Source organism: Apteryx rowi, unplaced genomic scaffold (assembly GCF_003343035.1).
Source record: "Apteryx rowi isolate R43461 unplaced genomic scaffold, aptRow1 scaffold_339, whole genome shotgun sequence".
Taxonomy (NCBI): Eukaryota; Metazoa; Chordata; class Aves; order Apterygiformes; family Apterygidae; genus Apteryx; species Apteryx rowi.
Window position 1 is genome coordinate 586,413 of NW_020449852.1, and position 25,569 is coordinate 611,981.

The 25,569-nt window shown below is 41.5% G+C and overlaps 1 protein-coding gene across 3 annotated transcripts in view; it reads right to left on the reverse strand.

Moving 5' to 3' along the window:
* LCP1 (lymphocyte cytosolic protein 1) overlaps positions 1-7,578 on the reverse strand; it is a 32,238-nt gene extending 24,660 nt beyond the window's left edge. Inside the window, exons 1-2 of one of the 3 annotated variants that reach the window (XM_026072224.1) lie at positions 7,360-7,578; positions 6,530-6,586 (exon numbers count right to left, since the gene is read on the reverse strand). The gene's annotated coding sequence lies outside the window, so the exon portion shown is untranslated. Of the gene's footprint in view, positions 1-232; positions 253-6,529; positions 6,587-7,359 lie in introns of those variants that run through there. The other 2 variants (XM_026072223.1, XM_026072225.1) reach the window with 2 other exon arrangements.
* Between the last annotated feature and the right edge of the window lie 17,991 nt (positions 7,579-25,569).

Genomic DNA, 25,569 nt, shown 5'->3' on the forward strand with positions numbered 1-25,569 from the left:
GCTGATGGAGGCCAGGCAATGGACAAGGACAAGAAGCAGAGAGAGAAGCAGGGCAGAGAGAGAAGCATGGAAGAGGGAGGGGAATTTGAGAGGGAACAAATAAAAACATCAGCACGAATGAGATTTCAAGGTCATCAGCAGCTGGGAGGAAGGATCTTGAACTTGGCTTGATAGAAGATCAGTGAAAGGACTGAAGTTCCTTGCAGAGAAAGAGATGAAAGTCAGCACGTACTTGGATATGGAGGCAGGATGCATAGGTCGGAGCAAGAAAGACAGTGGAGCTGCCAACAAGAAAGAAATGGGAGGTAATAAAAATTCAGAAGGAAAATAAAACACTCTTTTAGACAAGCTGAGTTTCAAATGGCATCAGATTATAAATTGCCTGGATGTGACACTTGTTTTGTTTGTCAAACAGCATAAGCCTGCTATTGCAAAAAAAAAAAAAAAAAAGTGCAAAAACACTCCTTGCTCAACAGACAAATGTTGAGTTATATGTTCATGTAAAAAAATGGTCTCACTCAAGGTGCTGAGAATGGTAACAAATATGTACTAAAACGTGAAGCATTCTCTTTCCTGCTGTCATATCCAAAATAATACGTTRTATGTATTAAGAGATCTAATAATGCTTTAAGAGATCTAATAAAAACCATTTTCTGTCTGGAATATAATGGAAGCACTAAAACAATCTCAAAACTAAATATTAATACTAAATTGAAACACAGCAATATATATGTTCTTTCATCTCCCTTGATTTTGAAGCCATAGTCTGAGAAGCTGCCTTGTTATATATTACTTGGCAAAGTGTGCTCTCAGGATGCAATATAAATAATAAATGGCAAAGTCATTAAAAACCTAAAGGCTTCCATGACTTGTATTAAATAGTTACCTTGTTTCATATTTTCCTCCCCTTCTCTGGTGTTTAAGCTTTATTACAGGCAAGACAATGAAAACCTTGAAGACGTAAAACTGCACTTTACAGCTAGACATAAAGTTGTACTTTTCCCCAAAGCAAAAAAGCAAATTTCATGAGGCAACATTACCTTTCACAAACATATATTTATGTGGTCAGGATCAACCTAACAGTGAATTTGGTGCTGAGAAATTTGAATAAATGACTTTCCTGGCTTTATTTTCTTAATGCATTAGTACTTTGTTAATGTTACAGTAATCCCTCTAAGCTGTCAGAGAGTGATCAGATAAAGGACTGCGTGTGTGTTTGCTGTCACATACATTTCCCTATTACTTCTGCCATCTTCTCTTCCAACTTGTTTATTCCTTCTGAAAGTGATGAAACACCAGCATTTCACTCTTGCAAAACAGAGCAGTTAGTTAGAATCGCATCAGGAAACACAAGACTTTGTGTCCGCCTCTACACACAAAACCGTGCCCTTTTCTTCATCAGAGTTCACGGCTCCGGTTCCTTTTCTTTTCTCTTTCTTGTCTCATCCCCAAAATCCAGTTTCCAAAAGCCTGGCTTTCCATTAGGGTTATGGAATACTTCCCCAGCTCTTTTCTGAATGAGTATTTCTTTTCCAGCTAATTTCAAAAAGAGACCACCAGAAGCCCTCTCCTGGCACCCAGCCTGCCCTGCCAGTGAGCAGAAGTAAGACAAGTGCCACCAGAACTGAGCAGAAACCCTTGTGATAAAGCTGAAGTGTTCTTGCAGCTCAGAAAATATATGGGAGTAGCCAGCATCTCCAGCATATTCTTTCTTCTGGTTTTATTTGATAAATTCTTTTTGCATCCTTGGGACCCTGCTCATTCCTGCTCACTCATCAGAATGCCCCTGATAGGATATTCCTTCCCAGAAATATTTCTCTCTATCTCTCTCTTGTAAGTGTCCCCACAGAAAAGCCCAAGTATCCCCTAAAGCTGCCACCGCCCTTTCTGCATGCATTTTCTGTTCAAATCGTGCATCTCTAACAGCATATTTTCTATATTATGGAAGGGCTAAGGAGGAGATAAGAAAGGAGGAGAATTTACGGGTTCAGCCCTTACAAACATTTTCCTTGTGGAGACAAGTGTCAGTTTGCCTCTTGCTAAGGAGAGAGAAAAAGAGAAATTATTCAGTGGATCTTGTGTTGAAAGAAGAATCTGTATTACATCCACAACAGTGTGGGCTAAAAGTTCCTCAATTTTAAAGTTCCATCTTGTGCTCATTGGCAAAAACAACTTTAACTTCTTTAAACTTCATATTCTAAAAAGCAGTAAATGACAGAGGCAAAGCCATCTTGCAGACAATCAGCAAAATGTATTTTTCACATAATCCAAAATAGGTTGCCTCCCAATTACACTTCATATTCTTAGTATACTTGCTATTGTTATGTTTTTCTCTTGTAAATTTATGAGAGACAAAGGTTTCTCTCTCTCATATTTCTCTCTCTCTCATATATTTATCTGTAGTTATTGTTAAATTCTAATCAAAATAACATGCTTGTGTCCCCGCACTACTAGCAGAATAATCCATACCGGACTCACAGCAAAGCAGGATAGTAGCGTTAACACTTTAAAATTCCCCAGAGTTTCTGCCAATTTGGGAGTAGTGACAATTTGTAGCGATGGTTTCAGGGAATTCAGTTGTCTTAGACAGACAAACACTTCCATCAACATCCTTTATTTTAATTTGGTGTCACAGCTTCCAGTCCGATTGTATGGACATTTAGTTGTGGGGCATAGTAGGATTTTTTTCCACTAGTGACGTAAGATAAAAACCTGAATCCATATGTCTCAAGGTATCTCTACCTCCTTCCTTGCTGGTTAGTTACACGACTAGGCAGCTGCTCACCCTGGCTGATGGCATTAGCAAGCACCATTAAGTTTTGAACCACATGTCAATTTAGATGCATTTCTTAAATAACAACTTTGAAAATCTCTGAAGAAGCACAAAGAATTACAACATCTTTGAACAGGTGAGATGATGCATAAAAAATGTTTGTTTTTCCAGTTATGCACTCGGTGGCATGAATATTTGCCTATTTAAATAGCTAGACACACACATTGATAACCGTTTTTTCTAGTTTCCTCAAAAATGCTGAACTAAATTTTAAATCCTAAAAGCATGCTTGACTCTATTAGCGATGTATAACTTGGATATTACAATGGCTTCAGTCTGGTTAGGATTTTGTTGTTTAAATCAGCACACACACAAAAAAAGAGAGGAATCTTTCTGAAGTTATAGCAAATAGTTCCTCCCTGGATCCACAATTTAGCTCACAATAAATGACAATCTTTGTCACAAAGACATTTTAAAAGACAACTACCTGCACCAGCAAAATCTCACTTTGTCTGTAGGCACTGGAATTGTTAAGCTGCTGYGCTTCATGTATTATATTTCATACAGAATTGGAAGAAACACAGAAAAAGGACATATATCACTCTTCAGAAAGCAACATGGTGATGCTCCATGAATTATTTTCTTAATGCTCCCTTTTATGAAGGACCTTATTTTTTAATGCAGTGCCTGAGTCCTAAATCAAATACGAGTCAACAGGCCTTAGGAAGGGAAAATCCACAGAATTTGTAAAGGAATGAAGATGTCTTTCCAATATACTCAGCAGTAGGGAGTGCCAATCCTTCAGGGAAACTAAGCCACTGAAATGCAGAGCTGTGAACCCTTAAATACAGTCCTTRTGTGTCTTCCATCTGTCAAATATATCATACCAGGAAGACAGCCTACAAAATGCTTCCTGTAGTAATATGTGCATATTGGTTTTTAGGTCAGTCTGCTGAATTTTTTTTAAAAAAAGGAAAAAGCATTTTTGTTGATCCAGGACATTTTAGATTTTTTTTGTTGTTGGGTCACTTACCTTTTCTCTTCCTTTTCAAACACCAGGTAGCTTTTAAATGAAAATGTTCTGGAATGAAAACTGAAATTGAACATTTGGATTCTCAAATGCTTTCTGGTGATGGTTTTTCTCCTTTTTTTTTTTTTTTGGCCAAAGCCAGTTTTCAAATCATGCCAGTTTTCCAAACAGTTTCAGTCCTTCAGCAAATTTCCTATTTGGTATGAAAAGGTCAGTCCCACCCAGTCCCACCTCCRTTAGCTAAGGCAGGTGAGGAGGAGGACACTCGACAGAGGCATGCTGGATACTGGTACGAGGAGCTCCTCCACAGCTGCCACATCATGACCAGGCACAGAAAACCCTCAGGCAGACAGATAAAAGCCTCTCTCCTTATTGCTGTCAGGTAGTCACCATACTGCAACACAGCGGCAAAAGATCTGATCACAAAGTACTGACTCAGTTCAAATTTACCAAGAAAGCACAGTATCTGATACATGAGGAGGAGAACGCTGCACATGTTTCCAGCTTATTAGGATGAAAGCAGTTCCTCTCTGCATGGAAAATATTAAAAGCAGGTTTCATCCGTAAAAAAGAGGTGGACACATTATTTTTAGGTACAGACTGCAAATACGCATTTGCGTTCAATTGATTCCACCCAGATTTACGTCTCTCGTGTCATTGCTGTGGTTTGGGAGATCCTGTGCGCGTTGCCAGCACCCAGAATAGACTGGCGGCCTGTCCGTACTTGGGAGTTGTATTATTTTTATCAGTTCTGCACAACTCTTCACTGATTTCAGCAGGTGATTCCTAAGGGCACAGCAAGCCCCCAAGCAAGCAAGCCATTTAACCCCCAAACCAGGCCGGACAAACGGACGGCACATCTGAGTATCCACTCTCCTTATGGGCTGCCTTCTGCTTATGACCCAACCCTGCAGTCACACCATGCTTGGAGCTGTGGGGTCTCTGTGCATGGGGGAAACTGAGCAGAAACTTAATTAAATTGAGTACAGTGTTCTTATGCCTCCTTTGGCTTTGCGACTGAGCATTTGGTCATCCCAAAGATACCCTCCTACTGCACAGCAGTATTTCAAAGGCTTCAACCTGTGCTCTCTGGCCTAGACTGTGCCCTTACAGCCCAGATGGTGCTGAGAAAACAGCAGAAAATGCAGCATCCTCTCTCACCCGCGCCCACGTGGGGATGCGAGTGGGTGCGGGTGAGGTGGTGGCCCTGCTCTCCCAGGCGCTCTGCCACCACGCGCGCTGGTTCGCACCAAAAGCCCTGGTCTCGGGGCGCGCGGCACACCCTCTTCCTGTTCTCACTGCTTTTGCTCCCATGGGGCCATGTGCCATCATCTCCACGCTGGTGGCCTGCAGCCCTGAGGAGGGCTGCCAGTGCCCGCCACAGGAAACGGCAGCTTCGGAGGCGGTCGGCCGTGCCAACCACCACGAGAAACATGTCACTGCCAGGAATGCATTGCAACTAGCAACTTAAAAATGGTCTCAGTTTAACAGGGAGCAAACCCCTGGCAGCCTCTTTTCTCTTTGAACAATTTATTTCCCAGCCTACAGCCTTCCTCTTCGATAAATGAAAAAAATGTGTTTTACTACACCATGGCCAGTGTAGAGCCACATACACCATCTTAGAGCACAACTGGATTTAGTATGCTAAATGCAGTTTGCTTTTTTTGATAAATACTTTTCATTTTGACAGAAATTTTACATTTCGTGTCAGCGTTTCACTGGATTCTACTGTTTTGCATGAAAAATGACAGTATGAAAATCAGCTAAATTTCTGAATGCACTGTACTTTCTTAATTCATCTCCYCTTCCTTCCCCTTTACTCAGCTTCTCTCTAAAGTTCTTTCACGCTTTAAAGAATATATAGTGATAACTTTTACTGTAGGATTTTCATCAAAATGTCTCATAACTATGCTTCTTGCTACACAGCTGAATTTTAGGCTGCTCATGACTGAAATTGGTAGGGAGCAGTATTAAAAAAAATTGGTAGCATAACATAACACTATGGAGTGCGTGGTAGATTTTGTGAGCAGGGAGAGAGAAGAAACACCATTGGACTTACTGAAATACAATGATTTTTATACAATATCCCAAATTTGCTATAACTATAACAGTATTCAGTCAAAATGCTTAACAGATTTCAGCTGAGAAAGCATATTCAAAAACATTAACAGTACAACCCCCGCTCCTTTTTTGACCTATTGTGTGAGCACTTTCTTCAGCTTCTGAGCTAAGTCAATCTGGATATTACGGGCAGAGCTGATGCAGAAATCCCCACTCCCGCTATCAGCATGCAAGCAGGTATTTCCCAGTCCCTCCGGGCTCTAGCAACCCTCTTTGATGGAGTTACCCAGCAAAGAGGGGGGTTTCTGCATGTCCTGTGGGCTCAGGCCCATCCCTGATCCCCTCTCCAGGCCCTCTGGCCCCAGCTTGAGAGGGCAAACCACTCTTGCACAAGAAGCAAGAGACAGGGAAGACATTTACATGCTGGAGTCTCCACATGACAGATTTAAGGGTGTGATCTGCTTTTATCAAGATATTCAGACAGCCATCTCATGAGCACCCATCTGCACTTCTAATGACACAATCTCTTTTGCCATTTGTTTGGAGATTGTCTTCACTTGATATTTTTGCAACAGTGACGGGTCAAGTGGCTAATGCTTTCTGTGGCTTCAGCTACACTAACAAAGACCTGAGGTCCCATTTGTTTGAAAAGCAAAGTTACTCACAGAGTCAGTTGTACAGCCAGTGTTTAACTTGAATGTGTTTACTGAAGAAACCACTACCTGAAAAAAACAGCAAAGTCCACTGCTCTTAGCGGAAAGATAAGCCCAAAGGTCTATACTACCTCCTATATTTCTGTAGAACATAATGTCTCCTGGAGTATCATGACATTTGCAAGTCACAGTTCATCTACAGCCTGAATTAAAATCCCAAAGAAGTCAAGGGACAGCTCTGACCAACTTCAACAGTCAAGATCATAAAAAACAAATATAGTCTTAGAACCACCTCATGTTGCTGATTTTCAAGCAAAAGTCCCTACTACAATCAGTGTAGTCAAAAATTACAATCAGTAACATTTGGCTCCAAATCCATGGATCAATTTGATTGTCTGGAGAGTGATATTACATTTATAAAAGCCTAATGTCCTAACAGGCAGCACAGTATATTGTAAACAACATGGGCTGAAATACATTGGCTTTAAAAATCAGTCTTTTCATCACTGGAATTAGAATTATCCTATTACAAGGATCCGCTCTATAATCCAAGTAACTGCTCAATATTTCTTCACACCCTGCCAAGCTAACCAAATGCCAGCAAATGGAAGTTTAAAGGCTACCACTCTACTCAGTCAAATACCACTTTAACCAGTTAAATCTGTCAAATACTTTCCTGAAATACTGTAGAAATACTATGCACAGAACAACTGCAAAATATTTCATACTAACACAGAACCTGCACTTCTTTTTCATGGCGACCACAATTTCCTGTGCAGTTAAACTACTCGTACACTCAGTAATGGTGGTTTGTGGAAAAACAGCAGGTGCTCTGAACTTACCTCGTGGTCTCAAACTGTGAGTCCAAACTGCCAAAGCAACTGTGTGTTAGCTTCAACTCCAGTGGAAAGGAAGGAACTTAAAAAAGAAAAAAAATTGCGGTTTGGGAAACCGCAAAAGCAGTATGTCGAAACAGGTCGCTGCGTGAGTACGAAAATGTTCCTTTTCTGCAGAGCAGCTAGTCAAGCCCAGGACTGTGAGCCTAAGACTGAGCCCAGTGAGGGAAGTGACTGATGACAAAACACCATAGCGAAATACATTTTGTCTTTATAAGGAAATTTAGCATTCTCTGTTCTCCCCCCCTTATCACCTCGTTACTCATAAAACAGGTCCACTGACATGTATCACTTCCTCTTTTACTCCTCTAGTTCCTTTCTCTCTCACTAAATACATGTGTGCACACACTCACATACTTTTATGCTGTATCTCTTTCATGATAAAACCAGTTACATTTTAAAATCACAGAATAATCAAGGTCTTATTCCAGCCCTCTGCTTAAAGCAGGGCCAGCTGCAAAGTTAGGTCAGGCTCCTCAAGGTGGTGTCTCCAGGGATGCAGATTGCTCAGCACCTCTGGGCAACTTGTGCCAATGTTTGACTGTTCTCACTGTGAATACTTTTATCCTTATATCTGATTGGAATTTCCCTTGCTGCCACTTGTGACCATTCATTTTCATCCTTGCAATGTGCACCTCTGAAGAAAGTTTGGCTCCATCTTCTCTGCAGGCTCCCATTAGGCAGTTTTGGGCAACAAGATCCCCATCAGCTCTCTCTCCTCCAGGCTGAACAAGCCCAGGTCTCTCCACCTCTCCTTGCACATCATGTGCTCCAGCCCTCTGACCATCCTGCTGGCTCTCTACAGTTTGGCAATGTCTTCCTTCTACTTGGGAGCCTCCAACAGGTCACAACTCCTCATGCAGCTTCACATGTGCCAAAAATTTCAAGGATATGCTTCCCAGGTATACTGAGGCTCAAGTGTAAAGTGATTAAAATGGATGCAAACATTAGCTGTCTTTTAACACTCATGAAGCAGCATTTCAGAAGACTTAACAGAACTGAAAACACAGCATCAATTTATGAAAGTGATTCATCCTCTCTGTGGGGATTTTAAGTCATGTCCTGCCTTAAGAGCAACATTTTCACCAGTTTCCAAGGAGGGAGGAATCATCCTCTAKCTTTTTAAATAACTACTCTTATGACTCTTGCCTCTGAAAATATACAGCTGAAAAAAAGAACCGGACTGGGCAGCTTTCACAAAAAGCCTGTGATACATCATTCACCAAATCAGCTGAACCATCACCTGCATGCTAATATAGAGAACTTCAAGGAAAACCTTTTCATAAATAAGACTCCACAGTTAAGATCCCATGAATTTAACCACTCAGAGCCCCATGTTACAGGGAAAATGGGGCAAAGAGTTTGAGATTAACTGAAAGGCACAAAATGCTAAAAGGGTTGGAACATCCTTCCTGATACCCATACTCAAACACAAAACGTACAAAAACACAAGAGGGGAAGGAACCTCCTGGATCAAAATAATTCCCCTGGTATCCTGCGTACCCAAAAAGTAGCTAGATGTCTTGCTCCTGCTATTCCTTATTGGAAGACTCCTCCTAAACTTTGCTGCTTTGATGGTTAAAAAATTACTGATTTCCAACCTAAACTTACCTAAAGTAAGGAATGAGCTTAGCAATTGAAATGTATATGCCATATGAATTCTTGAATGAACAATACCCCAGTAAGTTTTTATTCTAATTTTTTGTATCTAGGGATCAGTTGGAGCCCTCAGGCATAATATTGAAACCCTTCAAACATTTTTGTTAGAATTGGAATTACAATTTGTATGACAAAGTACGCTATGAGCCATTGTTTTTTTTATCCACTTGATTTCTTAACACTGTGGGAAGAACTTCAAAGATCTAACTATGCAGGGCAGGCACAGTGTTTTAAACTGGCCTTGAATTTAATATAAAGTCTCCAAGGTTTCTGTTATTAGACCAAGAGACTAGATGGTCCTACTCTACCTTCTCTATGGTATTTCATTATTTTATCAACCATGCCAAAGCTCTTCTTTTTTGCTTCCTAGCAGATATAGCACCAGCCTGATGAACGTTTGCCCCAACTTTTTTCTTAACAATTTTTTCAAACTTTTAATTATTTCTGTTGCCCTCCATGGAATCTTCTTGAATGCCACAATACCTTTCTTGAGATAGGAATGAGGGCACCAACTGGATTATTCCACACCATTATTTTGTATTATACTGCATGCCTTAAAACTAAAATCTTGTTGTAGAGGAGACCTAGGGGTGCGTGTTTACTTATGACATCTGCACAGCACATCAGAGGGCTGAGGGGCTCAGATTTTCCACTCTAATGTATATCACTTTATATTCATCTATTTATACTGATCTCAATACTGTGTGATCAGTACACAGTACTGACTCATAGCAATACACACCGTTATGCACCAGCTGTGCTAAAACAATGCTCTGACTAGCTTAGAAATGCAAATATATGGGTGGGATTTAAAGAATGATGGCTTTACAGGCCAAGTATGAGCACAAAATTTTTATGTATTTGCCATATGGATCATGGACCCCTTTCCCTTTTTTTGCCTTATTTCAAGGCCTGCGGAGATTTCTCTGGGTATACCTAAAATGTTGTCTCACCAAAAGCTATTAAGCTTAAGTATTCCTTACACTTAAGCCAAGCTATAGTCCTTTCATGATAGTACACCATTTAAATTCTGCACTGTGTAAATGTGAAGTATCACAAAACTAATTTATCAGGCAGAACTGAGTAACATTCAACTGGTGCTATGTCCTACTTGTGTGATGTTCATTTGTGGTATTGCTGACAATGACAATGACAATGACATTGTATGACAATGATCTCTTTAATATAATTTCTTACACGGGTCAGAATGCTGCAGATAATCATTATAGTATCTATTTCCTAGAACCGCTTTGAATCATAACTGTTCAATATGGGTAGCTCGTACTTTGAAATAAAGTATGTTTACAGTTAGCAACAGACTAACTGGTATCACAATAGGATGCATTGTGACACTGAGATAATGCCCATTTACTCTCCCACCATAAAAAAATAATATACTTGAGCTGGAGCTACAGTCTTAGGGCCAAACTCTGGATGAAGCTAGTTTGAGATTTGCTTGCTTGAAAGGCAGAAGAGTAAGAGAGGGACATTCTTCCAGTTCCAAAGACATTAGGAGACAGCTAAGATTATCTACAGAAGCGTCTACATAAATTAATATGCATTGTGTCTATTCACTCACAGAAAGAAGACATCTAATTATAAACAGACCACGCTACTGAGCTACGGCAGAAGAAGTTGAAAACAATCCTTTCCTCTCTGTTGTCACAGATAAAGCACTTCAAAAGCCTTGCCCATTATCACCTCTATGGATAAAGGACCTTTTTTTCCACACATCTTTTGTAACACTCACACTATCATCCTGCTGCCTGTGCAAAACAGAGCCATGCTTCGCTGCAGGTCAACCAGACCATGTCACCACAGTCTTGAAATCCTTCCACTGGGTTTTTGCTCCACCCTGAACAGGCTCCTGCAGCCTCAGCTCTCCATCAACTTCTGCATCAGCCAAGCAGCTCTGAATGTGAGGGTGCCTTCACTCCCTTCTCGTCTCCTGTGAACACGCTGTCAACTTCTCCTCCTTCACCCCTAAATGTCTTGGGGCTCCTGAGGAAGGGCAGTGACTGCCCACTTTCTCCCATAAGAATGGGATCAGTGAGATGGCAGACAGAGGCAGTTTGCCATCGGCAGAATTCTCATGGCATCAAGTTGGAAATTTCTTAGCAAGGTGAGTAAGCAGCAGCCCAATAAAGCTGCAGGAACCACTGATGAGGGGAACCTTTTTGTTCATGATAAACTAGGGCAAATCTAAATTAGTGGAAATTGTTTAACAAGTAATCTCATTTAGAGAAATATTATCTTGCTCTTATACAAGTTCAGAGGACCTGATCTAATTCCCACTACAGTTTGATGCAATATCTGAATCACAGTTTTATTGAGTGTGACCCTGTTCTTGCTCACGTTATAGTCAGTAACACTTCCTGTAGCCACTAATGATTTAGGCATTGAAATGCCCGCCTCATTTCTGAAAATGGACCTATGAACCTAAGTGCTGCTGAAAGGTAAAAGAGACTTTGAGAATCAGGAGTCATTACTCCGATGGCAAGCACTCAGGTGGGAGCTAATTTGACCTGCAACATTTGTCTGAGCAGGCTACTCTGCCACTGGGGCTGTCTATGTTAGCAACATTATCCTAAAGTGCCATGTGTGATATCTGCAAGAGAGATCATACTAGAGACTGTGGGCTTTGCAGAATGCATGTGAAAATAACATCTTTTATGTTGGATTTGCCATGCTTTGGATATGCTAAAAAAGTGGGGAGGGGGATATCATGATACCACCAAATATCTGTATGTGCAACACGAGAGTCTTGCTCTTCRTCTCAATCCGTTCACGCAGGAAGGGATGGGGGCAGATCTACTGCTGAAGGACTTCACCTCAAGCTGGGTCTGCCACCATGCTCTCCCCCTTCCTCACTCCATGGGATACCCCCACACAACCACCTCCATCCATGCCAGGACCCACCAATCCTGTGGACCTCTTCTACTGGCAGCGCTGCCCTGAGGCTCTGCAAGAGAGAAGGAGAAGTGCTGCAGCAGGGAAAGAGAGGTCAAAAGGGTGCAGAAAGACACGGCGGCACCATGCCGCACGGAGCAAGGCTGCTGTGCACATGCAGGGCTAGGGGAGAAGAAAGAGATCAGCCTGCAGGGCAATGGCTCCCAGCTACACCAGTGCAAGAAAATGAGGAGAAACATCTGCCACAGAACAGAGTTGGTAACCCCAAGTATGAAGCAGCAAAAAGATATTTTTACTTTGGYGGAGAGGAAAATCTAGACTTTTATATTGGACCAGGTGGAGACAGAGGCATGTAAAAAGAAGTTATCTCATATTGAAAAGAGTGTTTTTGGTGGGGTCATTCTAAGAAGCAGCAGTTCACCAAATTTCACCCTTTGCCCAGGAGCTGGGCCCAGGAAGAGGGTAATGTGCTGTTATATCAAGGATGGAAGACTGTTTTATGGTTTTATATGTTTGTGCAACTTTTGGTTTCTAAACTTGAGTCTTCTAGGGAAATCTTTATCTCTGAAGGCTATCTGAAGGCTGGCACTGAAAGGCTGTCTTATTTGGGAATCAAGATAAACCACAAAGATCAAATAAGCTAAGAGGAGATTGTCTCCACAAAGCAAAAGGTCACTCCTAAACAGGGGGTACAACCAGCCCAGAAAGATTTACACTCCCCAAAACATATGAAAGGGAGCCTAGAAGAGAACACCGCCTGTTGAGAGAGGAACAGATTGGGCAGTTGTCAATCACTGATCTTGGATCAGGTTGTTCCCTTAGCAGAAGTAGATAAACGTCTCTATGTAACAAAAATCAGATAGCTCTGAMTCCATGGATGAACTTTGGGTTGTCAAACTTGGTACCAAAGTGCCAAAGTCATTTGCTTCAAAGAGATCTTCTACACTGAAGTTGCTGGGTGTTTCTGAAAGTTTTACTTACAGCAAAGTCCCAGGGAATTGTGGTAAGAGCTTAGTCTTACTTAAAAAGCACAAGGAAGAAGATTAATTTCCTGCAAACAGTCTGAACTCTGAAGAAGCATTTACGCAAATGAAAAATGAAATAGCAAAAAACCCCCCCAAAAAAACGTACAATGAAAGCAATGATAAATAAATAATATGAAAGTGTATACCCCAATACAAATTTAATAATCTATGCCCAGCCATGATTTATTAAGCAGAACTCTCCATTTGTTGCAATGGGGAGTACTAGTGAAATATTAATAACAGTGCATAAGCTAATCTTTGGTTTTGGGCTGGAGGAGAGAAGAAGAACAGGTTAGAAAAGTCTCTGGCCATTATTAACTGAAAGAGCAGCCATGACATGCAGCTTGCCAGCAGATCTGAATTAAGTGGAAGAAAGAAATGTTCCTCTGTATCTCATGAAAAAACACTGGATTCTCATGCCTCAAATAGAGACTTACAGTGACTCTGCAAACTGACAAACCCACTTCCAGAAGAGTATGAGCAAGAGGAGTGGTTCTCAAACACTTATAATAATATTGGCTCTCGTGATTTTATTTTCACTCTTACAAAAACTGGAGTTTCAGTAAGACCCTGACTCAACTGACCATCTGTTTTCTAGCTTTTCTTTTTTTTCTTCCAGTAAGTATTTCATTCTGTGATTGGAGGAAGAGTGTAAAAACATGACTTCAGAGACTCAGCTGATTAGAGGCTTACAGGAATAAAAAGGGTAGAGAAGCAGAGGGAAAAATGTTTATTTTTAATTAAAATTCCTATGATGGTTGCTTCGGGCAAAGCTGAGAGGAAGTAAAGTCATGATTTTTGAGAATCTGGATCTGGCAAAAGCTGTCTTATAGCTAACTGACTTTGTCATTAATTTGTTACATTTATAGTCTCTCCATCTCATTCTTCAACTGTAGGCGGCTTTGGCACTGTAGCAAAATGGGCTTCCCTGCACACCCTCCTCTTTTCATTGTGTAGGCGATACGACTCCGCAGTGTGCGCTGGGAAGCTGTCACAATAAAGATAAAGCACTTGGGCTGGGAACAGAGGCCCCGCAATTCCATGACCAGAATTTCAAGTATCTGTCTTCTGCTACAAACTGGCAGGAAAAAGCAATTATAACTGAAGCTACTCTTCAGAATAAGTTCTCCCAGGATGGCTTTTTGCCAAGTGTCTTAGAAAAGGACAATTTAATTTGTTTTGGTTCCAGAAGGAGATCTGCAAACAAACACMTGTATAACTAAACAAAATGTTGTGTGCACACAGGCACGCTCTTATACATACCTTCTTGTATACACTATCATTATATTTTGATTTTAAATGTTTTTAAATGTTGGAAATTTTAACTTCATATGCTGTTTTGTTTGCTCTTAGCTTCTTTTTCATTTTCTTCATTCAGCTTCTTTAAAAGATACATTTCTGTATCTCTTCCTCTTTTTTTTTTGCATGTTTTCCTGTATTCTTTCTTGTTTTCCCTTCATATATCTTCCATATTTTTTTCCATTCTCTCTCTCTACCTCTTTCCATTTCCTCACTCCTGCTGACTTCTATTCTAACAGTTTCTGTTTGCTTGTTGTCATCCACTCAGTGTTCTTTTACCAATGTTCATTTTAATATTTATAATGGTATTCATTCAGCTCTTGCTCCACTGCTGTTTGCTGCATCTCGCCTGTATTTTCCAAGCCCAGGGTCACTGGCCCAAAATTCTAAGCAGAAACTGCAACACATTGCAGCTCAGAAGCCTGTAAAAGCAGTTATTAGTTCCCTGTCAGGAGAGGAAGTTTGCCTGCCCCAGGAGGAACTTGCTGTGTTTCTACAGCACATAAAAAAAAATCTCAGTACAGAATCTGGACAGCAAATGGCCAGACTGTAGAGTTTCATTTCCAAGCTTGCCACAGTTGTTTTCAGAGCATGTTCTGCTTCTAGTTCTGTGTCAGGGGGACTCATCATCCTTCTGCAGATGAAGGATGAAAACCAAGAGTAGGCTGATTGTGTGTTGTGCTGTTTGACAGCCCTTTGCTCAGAAGGAGTGTGTTCTGCGTCGACAGAAGCTGCAGGAAGACAAAAAAAGATTGTTTTTTGATGGAGGCATTAATAAAGAAATTAAACATAGGAGATATCTGAGGTGAGGTTTTCTGCAAAGGCCTTAGTAGGAAGATCCTGAAYGGATGTGTCCAACAAACTCTTACCTGGTGCATTTCTGTTCTTAAAAAAGGAATGTAAAAAGTGCCACCTTCTTTCCTGACAAATCTGATCCCAGTAATGTTTTTAGATGGTGATTAAGAAAAACTCTGAGTCAGAAATTATGTATCCCTTCCATAACAATAGGTAAACTAACAAACCTGAGGGGAAAAAGTTTGGGAGGGGGGAGACAACTCTCTGTCTGATAGTAATCAAGAACACCAGTTACAGCTGGTCTTAGCTGTAATTCTACTTCAGCCCAAGCCTCTCAAAAATCCAGTTATGATTCCTTTATGTTTTCCATATCAGCTTTGCTTATCTCAAAAAAATAGCAAAAACAAGCTTTTGCTTCCATTGTTGTCATCTTGCTGGCCAAATACCTTCCTGTTCAGTGGTTGGGACTGATACCCATTGGAAGCTCAGCTGAGATAAAGTTGAAGAGATGTGGATATGCCCTGGAAAGTAATCAAAGGGTATCAGTCCAAAGACAGTTACGAAAGTTCATATTCTGGAAGTCTACATAGAGCAGTAGTTGGGCTTTGGCAGCAACAGCAGCCAAAACTGTGAGGCTTTCTATTTTGTTTTTTTCCTTTTCATCCATGTCTGAGCAAAAGTTTGAGGCAGCCCAGACAAGTGCTAGCAAAAAATTTATTTAAGCACCTGCCCAAAATATGGTAATTAAGTTAGCAATCATACAAAAGGAACACTTTGTAAAAAAGAAAAATAGACCTTAATCTTGCTGACTGCTTAAAGTGTAACTCCTTGAGGGTAACTTGTAGAAGGATGGAAGATCAGCTACTCAAAAGCAAGGACCAAGAGTGAAGTGCCATATGCGTATCAAGTGCCATAAGGTTGCCCACACAGTTGCTACTAATAACTATTACACAAGATCTGCCCGTATGGCTGGAAAATGGCAGATAAAGCAAGCAGATTCTCTTCTTCACATTCTCAGCTAGCTGCTCCATTTTCTGTGCTGCTGTGACCAATGCACACTGAAAAATAACAAGAGAAAGTCATCACATGTTTTCAAAAGTCTCAAAAACAGCCACTAAATGACTGTTCTTGAAGAGCAGCATTAAACATTAGCTCTTAGAAGTTATCTAAAACACAGATAAATCTGAAACATTAATTGTTCTTTTGACATAGCATTCAAGGGGCACAGGGGCAACTGAAATGTTAAATTCGGTGATACATGAACACGCCACAGCCATATTGATCGTGTGTGTGTGTGTGCGTGTGTGTGTGTGCGTGTGTGTGTGTGTGTGTGTGTGCGTGTGTGTGTGTAGCTGGTGATAGGAATTTAGAACCAAAGCCCTTCAGCAGGGCAGAGTCAGAAGACAAGGCCAATGCTATCAGGTGACACACCAGTAATCCCAGCAAGTGCCCTCTTTGCTCTCTTCAGTCACACAGATCACGGAAAATGAACAAACTCTTCCGGGCAGCTCCTGAATAACCCCTGAATAAACAGTCCAGGGAGCAATAGCATYTGACATTAAAAAGCACTGTATCCCACTAAATAAATGCATGGACCACAGCATTCTTGCAGATTACCCTCCCAGTTAAAACTGAGGCCCGTTTTCCCAAGCACTCAACTGACCTGTTAGAGAGCAAGAAAACACAACCCATCCCCTAGAGAGAAAACCCCAAAGAAAGAAGAAAGATGAAGGAAACAGGTTACATCCCTTGCTGGATTACCCCAGTGCCTGGAGGTGGGCAACTGGCCAATACAGACAGTTGACGTGTGGCTGGCTGCCCTGCAGTCGCTCCCCACCCAGCAAGGCCACTGAAGCAGCGCCATGGATAAGAAACGGGCTTCCAGGAGGCTGGAGGTTGGAGTTTGTATCAGCCCCGCAAGCTGGGTGCCTATTTGAAAGCAGCAGGAGGGAAGTGGGAGCGTGTGTGGTCTAGGGACAGGGGAAGCATGGAGCCAGACCAGCTTCCCAAATGGCTGAGAGCCATTGTGGAGCCTTATTCTCTGCCTCAGTTTCCTCTGCATGCTCCAATACTGGTTAATTCAGAGGGTGTGGAGGAGGAACCAGGAACCCCATGTGAGCAGTAGGAATTGGTGATGCGCCATCAGAATGAGACAATTTCCTCCTGTGGCTCTGACTTTCAGCGCTGCTGACAGCATTTTACATGCTCTGTAAATGTGAGGTCTGAGCCAAAGAGGCTGCAACGTAAGTATTTTGCAGGTGTCCACAGGCAGAAGTATCTAAACATCCAACCTCGGGCCAGTAGTCCCATTCTGCAAGGCATGTTCCCACAGACGCTGGAAGCAAGTGCTGCCATGAACAATACATACAGAGTGGACAGGGACACTATCTCAGTGCTTAGGATGGCTCTGCTCTGTCACAGCCAGGGCCCTGAAAGACTTCTACTCATCTCTGAGAAGTTTTTCTCACATCCAGAGATTTTCCAGCCCTTCCCTGGAAGTCACTTTGTAGGGGCTGAGATGCCCCCCTGACATCCTGTCCCAGTCCGCCTCAAACTATGCCACGCTGGAATGAAACGAATTGCTCTGAATTGTGTTTCAGAGGTGGTCTCAAAAACCAGGAGTAGCTGTTCACAGGCCAAGGCATCACATGCATGGGGACACATTCAGCCTTGCCACTCTGCAGCACACCAACGAAATGGGGATCTGGGCAAGCTAGGGCTTTGGGGACAGAGAGGCAGTTACGGAGCTTGTGTATTTAATATCCATGTGTTGATTTTATGTTGCTTGCATGCTTGTGCCCAGGAAGCAGGGGTGCTTGTTCAAAACTACACTGCCTGGCGAGCCGGCAGGAAGGAGGAAGGATGGGGACATTTTCCTGAGCAGGCACCAGGTATAGCAAGCTATGTTACCTGCCAAGGGATAAAAACGGCCTCAGTCACTCTGAGGTGTGAGGTGCTGGCCAGAAAATCCCACTGTCAGTAGGAGATGCTGCCCTGGCTGCCTGGCACCCCAGCCCCAGCAGTTGTTTGGAAATGTCTGTGCAGCATCGCAGGGATTAGCGGTGGCACCACGCTTTCTCCAAACACCAAGTCTGTATCAGCCCAGCTCCGGGGCAAACCTCCCTCTGCTCATTGCGATGGCCAGGAGGCAGTCTGCAGCCATTGTCACACCAGCAAGTGCAGTCATTCAAGGGGACAGCCTGAGCTACAATTCCCCCATGGGGTCCGGGGCTCGAGGTTTTCTCAGGAAATGAGAGGAGCCCTGCAACTTGCCCATGCTGTGGAAAGCCTGAAGAGGAGCATGTACACAAGGGCCCAGTGGTGCCATGGCATGACACTGTCCTGTGGGACATGTGATGGCAGACGGAGCTGGGCAGGCTGATTGCGAGCATAACCTGCAGCGCGCTTTAAGGAGCTGAGTTTTCCCCAGAGTACCACATAAACCATCCTCCTAGCACCTCAAGTTTGCATAGAGAAACAGGTAATGTGTCAGGAATTTTTCTTCCATAATGCTCCTGGACACTTCATTTTTTCTCTTCTGAGTCTTTGTATCTTCTTTGTTCCCAGGGCTGGTTTTTATGAGAGCTCCTGGAGCCACCAGGCACTATTGTTCTAAGGACTGAAGTAAAACAGAGGACAAGAAAGAGGGCTTCCCTAAAGAGCTTGCACTCCCTCAGACAAGACAGACAGGGATGCAAAACAAATGAGATATAACAGGCCGACAGACAGAACAGAAGGATGGTTTCCTGCTGCCACCATGCAGAGAGCTGCAAAGGCGGCAAGGGGGTGGAGGAAGCAGGAGCATCTTCAACTCTTCTTATTTCAATCCCCTTTTCTGGCYAGGGCTGAGGAATGAGCACACAGGAGAGAGGGAGTGAGGCTGAGATAAAGATTCGTACAAACCACTAAATAGCTCAAGTGAAAGAGGGTTCAGTGGCAAGAGTGGCACAGTCTGGTAACACTCAATTAAACCTGATTTGGCTGGTTTAACACTCCTTCAGGCATTTTTTTCCTTTTCCTATTTGGTGAGTTATGAGCTTCACACTAGCAGCAGTGAGTTTCTCACATGACAGTAACTCTAAACCATTTTCTAAGCATTAGTGTGGAAAATGTCTAAGTTTAGCTATAATAAAATATGTTCTTCAGCTCTTCACAACTGAGTAATATGTAATGAAATATCACTTTTAACTTTCAGAAACACTGGCTAGCCAAACTATAGTATACCAAGGCAAAGATCTCACACTTTGAAGAAAATCCAAACAGCTTGCCTGGTCTTTTTCTCTCCTCTGCATGTGAGCTATTCCTGTAACTGGAACAGGAAAAGGAAGAAAAACTGTGGGAAGATTCTGATAGCCTGCAACAATCCCATAGGAACAAATCTCCCCTTAACTAACTTCACAGTGAACTAAGACTCAGTATGCTCCTTTGCAGCACACAGATACTGGAAATGCATCCTTGATTGCCTGCTGGAGGCTCTGACTTGCAAATCATGTTTAAAGGTGTCTTTGCAAAGACAAGATTTAGCAGTTAAGCCTGTCTAAACTTTCTCAGTAGTGTCAGCCGTACGTTGTAATCTCTGCTTCCTCCACAGTTGAAGAGCTGCTACCTTTCATTTAAAAAATAAATGCAATTCCACACCCCATGAGATTTGAGTACCATGGAGTTTCTCTGCCTAAAGCTTGGGGACACCTTTGTCAGGCACATATCTGGCCATGGCTCCACAAATGAGGCACCGTGAGGAAAGACGGTATAGGAACTGCCATGCTGCAGCTACTCAATGCCCAAGGGTATGCTCCAGCAATGAAAACAAGAGATGTTGATCCACAAAGGAGAGCTAAACAACTCTGCATTTAGTAAGATCCTGTAAACCAGCTGTTCTGCAGCTGGCATGCAAAGCTTTGTGCTCATTTCCTTCCCACCATCCAGTTATCTGCATCCACATCTTTTATTAAAGGCCATGCTTTTGACAGACCTTCCTATCTGCACTTGCAAAATAAGTGAGCATTTAAGGAAAGGCTGCATGCTTCTGCCCAAAATTTCTGGGAAACACCCCACCATATGGGTTCTGTGCACCTGGACAAAAGCAGAAGGGTCCTCAAATCCCACCCAAAGAAAAACTCTGAGTGGAAGGACAGGAAGATATACACAGATATATGGCAGCCACAGCCTAAGGGAATATCTGTCCTGCAGCTACTAGGATTTCTGATGATGTTACCATCAGTTGCATGAAAACAGTTAATTAAGGGCATTTCAACACTGAAGACAGAGTAGTACAGAAATACCTGAATTTCCTTAAACAAGCTAGCTCAAATCAAATGTTGGTAGCAATCTAGCTGCAGCTGATTAATGTATTCTACTGCTCTTATTTGAAAAAGGCTTACATATATACATATGTGTGTATGTCTCTGTGAGAAAGATCTCCCATCGTTTGAAGTAGTGACTTATCCATTGGACTGTTCTTCCTCTCCTGAAATTTTGTTTGCTTGCACAAAACCTTCCRTTTGCCTATGTGGCACATGTAATTATGAAAGTAGATGTTGCTGAAGACTGGATGTTGGGATGTAAATGAGAACCATACACAAAGGCTTGTGCACTCACAGCTTTGCAACAAGCGCACTCAGTGGGGTTACATGAAACTCAGTCAAAAATGTTAATCCTCATCTGCAGGCTTTTTTTTTATCGGTTTGAGATTAATTGTTTTCTCATCTATACATGTGGTATTCGCACAAAAAGACTGGGGCACACTGGTATTCACAGCATTAAGACTGYACTACCTTTTTAACTGAAGGAACACCTCAAAATGAAAAAAGGCAGGGGAAGGATAGTATTTCTTTAAAAAAAAGTGGTTAATAATAAAAAAAATTCTCATTCCTTATGATACTAGAAATCAAATGTATAATGTCGCAGTTATACTCTTACTTAAAGAGATTAAGGGTGGGTCTAAAGGATGTTTAGTACGGACATTTCCCTTCTCAGATTGACAATAAATCCCTTTCTCATTTCCTGGAAAGCATCTCTTTTTTGATATCTCTTTTTTGACATTGCAATCTGTCTGAGGTAAACAGAGGACATAAGAACTGTATTTGCAATATGAAACAACAAAACTAATTATTGTTCCAACCCGTAAAGCATTTATCATCATAAAGAAGCAAAAAGTGCAAACCCATTATTCTCCCTTTGCAGGACATTTTGTTAATCATTTGTTCCAAATGCCTTATGCATACTTACACCTCCAATTTTTGCAAATATCATACTTTCTAATGACATGCATATTTGAAGACAGGTTCCTTTCGAAGAATTTATGTTTGGCCTTAGTTCTGAGAAATACGATCTTGTGAGCATGGGAGACACTTTGTGGCTGAAAACCTCCCCCCATCAGAAAGGGATTAGCACAGCACTAAATCCTCTGCCCCCGTGTCCCCTCCTACCATCTATCCCATGTGATGTCTATGTGACTACTGCATCACTTTACTGGCAGCAGTTGCCCCCCAACCTTGGCTCACTTGATGGCACCGCCAGTCTCTCCCACCTGGTAAAAGGGAGCCTGCTCCCACACGCAGTGTGTGCAATGCACCTCACTGCACTGCTGCGTGATGGTAACCCTACCAGCCCATCTGGCAAAGGATTTGGTTCAGGTTAACTGGTGAGGAGGATGTCTTCCACTGATTCTTGGACTTGGAGCACATTCACTGTCTTTGCAGAGAGCCCCAGATCCACTTGCATTGGTAGCGCGTGGTCAAGAAAGCAACACCTTGGTCCTAGGAGTTATTCTGCCTAGTATTGAAATGGAGTGGCTGGTGAGCCCAAACTCTTCCTGATAAGCAAAGTCAAAGCCACTGGGAAAGCAGGCTCCCTGAGAAACAGGAAAGYGAATATTTTAAAATAAAGAGAGATGCTATAGGAGAAACTGAGTTTTTTTAAGGAATACTTCAACTAGTTCACTTTAACTCACAGGCAAGAACACATTTTATGATATTACTGCTCGTTGTTAACACTTCTCACTGCACACACTTCTTGTGTTAATCACAGTTCTCATTAGCTTGGCTCATTAAGCCAAGCTAATCAAGTCACAAACATACAAATGACCTCATTGTATCTGCAAAATGTAATTCAAACTATTTACACTTATCTTGTATGGCCTTTGCTGTTTTCCCTGCGTTGGTCTTTGCCATGTCCTCTAATCCTGAGCAGAAGTGCAGGAGTTCTAAAATCCAGAACCCAAGGATTTCCAAGAACGTCTACTCTGCAAGTATTTCAAAAAGCTTGAATGCTTTTTTTTGCCCTGAGACCTTAAGGAGCACAGCTTTCTGACAACCGCTGTTCCTCACTTTTCAGACACTTCCTATTTTTTCCTCTGTCTTAAGCTAGGTACTCTGAAAACTAAGTTTAATTTTGAAAATTCTGGCCTGGGTAAATAGCCGAAAAAACTGCAGAGCAAAGCCATAAGACCTGCATGGATATAAAGACAGCAAATATTAGGAAAAGTGCTGGGGGAGGGGGGAAGGGGTGAAGAAGAGCAAGTGGTCTGCTAAAGTTAACTAGTAAGAGTCAAGTACATTTTCCAAAGTTTATTACCAATATTTCATGATAAAAATCTCACAAACTGTATTTCACATTTTTCTTTACAGAACATCAGCAAGCAAAGACTGCGGTACAAAACAGCATAAAAGCTAGAAAATTTTGCTGACATTAAGGAGTATGAATGCTTTCAAATTTATAAGTAGGGTCAAAGTTGTATAGTTTGAAAAGACATTTCAATATATGACTTAAGTGATTTATTTTCTTGTAAACACAAAGAAGCCTTTGTCTATAAGGTGCTAGAAAAGGTGTTAGAAAGATCTCATTTTTCGAGTTCTTCCCATAAACAATAGAAGGCAAATTATATTGACAGCTTGTTAGAGTCAATCATTCAGAAGCTTCTATTTATATAAAAATTAGAGAATGTTCTCATGTATTTTTTCATAATCGAAAAACAAATAAGTTGTTTATAAAGATACTGTTTTTAGGCAGATGTCTTCAGTGATTCAACCTGGGACTTCTACTTAGGAATAGATACCTAGTCGGTTTTGCATTCCCCCCCCATTATTTAACATGACAATTATATAAAACTATTATGGAACATTAAAAAAACAAAAAGCAGTAACTCTGCCTTCCTTATTTTTCAGATTACATCCTTTTCTAAATCCAATATAATGTCATTCAATTTCAATTTTACTCAGCACTCTGGTTCCCTTTTACCAGTACACATAAGAAAATGAAACTTTTTCTGCTTTTTTTTTCTGCCAATGATCAGGATAGGCAATTCATCCCCAACACGGCAACAGGCCCTTATAAAATGTTAACAAAATTGCTTTCATTTTAAGGTTAGACAACAAAACAGCAAGGTAGCAGGAACTGTAATAATGGAAGCAACTCCACTTTGATAAGAAATACGGCTATTTGTGCTGACAGTAAGAAAAAAGATTTTGTAAAATATTCAAATGTCTGAAAAAAAATTTGAGTTTTCCACTGTTTTATCTTTGGGGGAATCAACTGTGGAAAATGATACTGACCTCCTTTTCCAAACACTTTTGGACTCAAAGATTTAAGGGTTATATGAAAGTGTTTATACTAGAATGGCAGCAGTTAATCTGTCCCAAATACTTTGACACCGCAGTTTTAGCCATGATTTGCCATCCCTTGTTACCCAGTTTAAACAGGCTCAAAATAAAGAATTGTGAGTATGTTGGTCTGAAGGGACCTCTGGAGTTCAAGGGGCTTCTGGAGTTCATCTTCTTCAGTCATGCACTCAATGGGTTACATTAATATTCAATGCAATGAGGAAGGAAACGTGTCTGACACAGAAGCATATGTGCTTATTTAGCGCCATATATATGAGTGTTCCCAGCCAAAACAGTTGACTTTCTGCAGAGTAAGGGCTTGAAAGGACAAGATGAAATGCGTTGACCTTCTTCTGAGATTTTGTCTGCAGAACAAAAACTACAAAACTACTTCAGTGACTTCCTGAAACAGTAAATGTCAAGGGCGCAAAATCATACAAAATCTAATAACTAAATGATAAAATATCACGACAGAAAAGGAAGATTAAATATTGAAGGTTCAATGATGAAAAGGAACAATGCTAAATAAATTTTAAGTTAGGAAAATATTATCTAGGGAAAAATGTTAAGTATTGCATTCAGAATAAAAACATGAAAAAGAAGGATAAGGATGATCACAATAGTAGAACATCAAATGAGGACAAAGCAAATTAAAACATAACATAGTTTTTTTCAAAATGCTAATAAAGTGGACTAGCTGTCTTCCCATACGGCTGAAAAAATGAATGCACTGTAAATATTAGGGGTCAGCTGATCACAAGATAGGATAGGACAGGAAAGAGGAAGCCTATAGACTTCGGAAGTTCACACTGAGAGTATTGCCCTCCCTAATATTTTGCATCTGATTCAAGCCCCTAAGCCTGCATCCACCAGGACCAACTTCAGGCCTCTCATTAAGCCACCTGAGAGCCAGTGGGGCTGAGGCTCTGCTTGGACACCTCCGAAAGGCCTCTCCCACTGGCAACGCAGGGGGAGCCCGAGATAAGCAAAATACTGAAAGAAAAGAAGGAGATGTCTCCTTTGAACTGTATATCAACAATTTAGAAATTCATCCTTCAGGTCCACTTTGCAATGCTACTACTGATTTGTGAGTTTTTCAGTTGTGCTCCCTATTTCTCCGGTACTGAAGGTCAGTAGGATGACTAACAACATGCTTCTAGCTTCTTCTTAAATAAAGTTGTATCATTTTAGTAACTCACACCATTCTGATTGCTACCTATTTATCTAGCCCTTAAAACTGAACTGCGGATTCTCTAATAGCAAGGAAAAGAATATACTTTCTGCTAAATTACTGTATTGTCATGAGAAAAATCTGCAGGTTATCTGTAAAAAAAAATCCTGTTATTCAGCAACAGTACAGGTTACATGTATGCATGCGGAGGGGTAGAAGTTCATCTGAGTCCCTCCTCTTGATCTCCCAGAACGTGCTCCCAGCAGAGCCCAGCCTACGATTTCTCACTGCTTTTCTCTGATTTTGCATGGATGATCAGAGTGTATTTGTTATCCGAGGCCTTATTTTTTAATGCCAGTGCTTTTAATGGAGCAAGGGCTATTGGAAGTGTGGGTTGCACACAGGAAAATTCAGGAATTGCAGGCCTGTCACAAAGACAGCAGTGGGGTGAGAGAGAGAAAGTGTTAATAGTGAGAAACCACTGCATGATGCAGTGGGGCGAGAAAGGGATTTCCATTTTGTTTTCTAACTCAGGAATAACATTTACAGCGTAATCCATTACTGGGCTGTTGCTACTGCTGACCTTTTCACTCACAATTATGCTTCTCACCGATCATTAAAAGAATACAGGGATAATTTTGGAAGCAGCTCTTGGATCGGCTAATGGAAGCACTGTCCAGCCAGTCACCCAAGACAG